Here is a 4,254-nt window from a genome sequence, read left to right as displayed (position 1 = left end):
GCCCTTTTTACAGCAAAACATCGAGGAAAGCAAAACATCCCGCTCGGTACCAACAGTGATGTTCTGTCTCGTTCGATATATCATAATGTACTATGTGTATAGCCTATCTGGATCAACAGCATGATGTCTACTCTCGTTGCTATTCCCCTTAGAGAGGCTAAAGGGAGAGCCAGACGACTCCACTCAGAACCTCATTATATGAAATGACACATGCGGCCCCGCACGTACGCAAGATAAATTGGGGCAGTATAAGGGAGGCTACTCCACTGTGGACATGTGGTATGCGAACCGTTAATAAAATAACGCACGAAAATGGCAATCATTCAAAATTAAGTTGTTTGTTTGTTGTTTAACGCCGCACTCAGCAATAATCCAACTATATGACGGCGGTCTGTAAAATAATCGAGTCTGGACCAGACAATCCAGTGATTGACATCATGATCATCGATCCATCGATCCACGTAATTGGGATCTATGACAAGTCAGCTTCGATTAACAATTAAAAGTTGAAAGAAAATGACAACATGAATATTTTCTAGATAACAACTTCTTAATAGTTGTTTGTAACGACATCTACCGGATAAAGGGATAAAAAGCAGCCATAAAAGTTTGGCAATTAAATGATGACTTGAACTTATACCATATAACTTGTACTTATAAAATTCATGCCCTTTTGCCCTTAAAATACACATTTCAGAACTGCACTCAAATCATGAAAATACACAACTTGTATTTTAAGTGCAGTAAAATCAATTTCATAGGTTTATTATTGTAATATTGTCTGCCTCCCTCAGTCCTTGGCCTTGAGAGTAAACAGTCACATTTGATGATCATATTCAGACGTATCTTTCTCTACACGATATACACTATATATCACAAATGTCACATTTGATAATTTTATTCAGACGTATACTTCCTGCACGATATACACTATATATCACAAATGTCACATTTGATGAGTTTATTATTTCTCTGCACGATATACGCTATATATCACAAATGTCACATTTGATAATTTTATTAAGACGTATATTTCTCTGCACGATATACACTATATATCACAAATGTAACATTTGATAATTTTATTCAGACGTATACTTCCTGCACGATATACTATATAAATCACAAATGTCACATTTGATTAGGTTATTATTTTTCTGTACGATATACACTATATATCACAAATGTCACATTTGATGATTTTATTCAGACGTATGCTTCTCTGCACAATATACACTATATATCACAAATGTCACATTTGATGATTATATTCAGACGTATACTTCTCTGCACGATATACACTATATATCACAAATGTCACATTTGATGATTTTATTCAGACGTATACTTCCTGCACGATATACACTATATATCACAAATGTCACATTTGATGAGTTTATTATTTCTCTGCACGATATACGCTATATATCACAAATGTCACATTTGATAATTTTATTCAGACGTATACTTCCTGCACGATATACGCTATATATCACAAATGTCACATTTGATGATTATATTCAGACGTATCTTTCTCTGCACGATATACACTATATATCACAAATGTCACATTTGATAATTTTATTCAGACGTATTCTTCCTGCTCGATATACGCTATATATCACAAATGTCACATTTGATGATCATATTCAGACGTATCTTTCTCTGCACGATATACACTATATATCACAAATGTCACATTTGATAATTTTATTAAGACGTATATTTCTCTGCACGATATACACTATACATCACAAATGTCACATTTGATAATTTTATTCAGACGTATATATGCTCTGCACGATATACGCTATATATCACAAATGTCACATTTGATGATTTTATTCAGACGTATACTTTTCTGCACGATATACGCTGTATATCACAAATGTCACATTTGATAATTTTATTCAGACGTATACTTCTCTGCACGATATACACTATATATCACAAATGTCACATTTGATAATTTTATTCAGACGTATACTTCTCTGCACGATATACGCTATATATCACAAATGTCACATTTGATGATTTTATTCAGACGTATATTTCTCTGCACGATATACACTTTATATCACAAATGTCACATTTGATGATTTTATTCAGACGTATACTTCTCTGCACGATATACGCTATATATCACAAATGTCACATTTGATGATTTTATTCAGACCTATACTTCTCTGCACGATATATGCTATATATCACAAATGTCACATTTGATGATTTTATTCAGACGCATACTTCTCTGCACGATATACACTATATATATCACAAATGTCACATTTGATGAGTTTATTATTTCTCTGCGCGATATACACTATATATCACAAATGTCACATTTGATGATTTTATTCAGACGTATACTTCTCTGCACGATATACACTATATATCACAAATGTCACATTCGATGATTTTATTCAGACGTATACTTCTCTGCACAATATACACTATATATCACAAATGTCACATTTGATAATTTTATTCAGACGTATACACGATATACACTATATATATCACAAATGTCACATTTGATAATTTTATTCAGACTTATACTAGGCAAAGAAGGTAAAGAACACCCGATTATTTCCCGTAACTATAGTTAATCTGTTTGACATGACAGACTAACACTATAGTAGTATGAAAGAATCATATGTTCTTTAACTGTTTAACCTTTTATGAGTATTATTTGTATTCTCAATGTTCACAATATATTTGAGTATCGCCATGTATTTGGCATCCACTAGATCTAAACATGAAGATGACGTACTTGTTAAAATGTTCGTAATGCACACATGACGTGTACTTTTTAAGGAAAACAAATCACCAAACTAACCAACCAGGTTTGGACGGAATGCCTGTCCTTATTTCGAGCGCGTTTACATGAAATATATAATATTCAACGCCTATAAAATAATTATTTTTTGTATTCTACATGATGTTGAATGCAAATATGGACAAATCGGTTGTGATACAGAGGTATTTTAGACGGCACTGTGCCTCTACAGATGTTTTAAATAAATTCTTTGGAATGCCAGGTTTTAAGATGAATGTAGACAAGACCATACCCATGGATCGGTTCCAAGGCAGTGTGTCAAAGTAAACAATGTGAAGACTTAAAGTTAGAATGGTATGTTGAGAATTCGAATCATTAGGGACAAAGATTAATGCGTATCTTAAGTAATCGTGGGCGATTAACACCAGAAAAATAATAATAGAGCATTATCAAGTTGAAAAATAAATAATAAAAAAAAAATATTGTACGTATTTGATGTAGCAATTTTAATTGTAACCAAACTTACAACATTTTTTCGCCATTCTAATCAAATAAAATCATGAGAATTTAAAAAATATAAATATAGTTGGAGAAAGAAAAATCTATCGGTCATTGGAACAAGTACAGTTATTAAAACACTGGCTCTCTCTACTCTTGTAGCCCAATCAAAAAAAGGATAAACTGCAGTTAATTGATAATGACATGTACACTCTACGGAGAAGAACAAGAGAACATATCACTCATATTTTAGGAGTGCAGATTTGTTTTAAATATGCGGATTGACCTGGAAAACTGTCTAATGATCATATCGTTGACAATATGTTTCACTAAATATTTTAACAGTATTGGGTACGACGGCAGTAATCCAGTTAACTTTAACAATATAATACTAGCTTGAAAGATACGTTCATATTCTTTGTATATTTTCAAGAAACATAAAGATTCGCCTGCACATATCGTGAAGTCTTGTTTGCGGTTACGGAAAAGGGGCGAGGTTGGCCGAAAAACAGAGCCGACTTGTTTACGGAAAGGGGCGAATGCGGTTAGACTGGTACCCTGTCCTTGTTACTGCACAAAGTAGTGCGTCGATGAGCGCAAGCGCTCTAAGGGCAGGCGAACCAGTCTACGAATGCGACAATGAGGATCCAAGCTCCACGCCACCACATGCAACCATGCGGCCCTTAGGCAAAGTATTACAGCTATTACCCCTGCATGGAGTTTACGACACTGCCTTCGCAATATGGTAGCGTTGAAGTACCGTAGATTGTAGACATGTTACGTTTATTAACTCGTATGCATAAATTTGTTTTTCATTCAATCAACGAAACAACCTGCTTCATATTTACTCACGCTCTAATATATTAATCTGCCTAAATATTAGAATTTCATCTCATAACAACAGATCCTCGGTAGTATAGTGGTCAGTATCCCCGCCTGTCACGCGGGAGACCCGGGTTCAATTCCCGGCCGGGGAG

At 34.3% G+C, this 4,254-nt stretch overlaps 1 non-coding gene across 1 annotated transcript; it reads left to right on the top strand.

Moving 5' to 3' along the window:
• The first annotated feature begins 4,182 nt into the window (after positions 1 to 4,182).
• Trnad-guc (transfer RNA aspartic acid (anticodon GUC)) lies at positions 4,183 to 4,254 on the top strand. The gene has a single exon. It is a non-coding gene; the product is annotated as a tRNA-Asp (tRNA).

Source organism: Haliotis cracherodii, unplaced genomic scaffold (genome assembly GCF_022045235.1).
Source record: "Haliotis cracherodii isolate W230 unplaced genomic scaffold, xgHalCrac1.p SCAF_3, whole genome shotgun sequence".
Classification (NCBI taxonomy): domain Eukaryota; kingdom Metazoa; phylum Mollusca; class Gastropoda; order Lepetellida; family Haliotidae; genus Haliotis; species Haliotis cracherodii.
The sequence above is the reverse complement of the archived record's forward strand: the minus strand, read 5'-3'. Positions and strand labels throughout refer to the sequence as shown.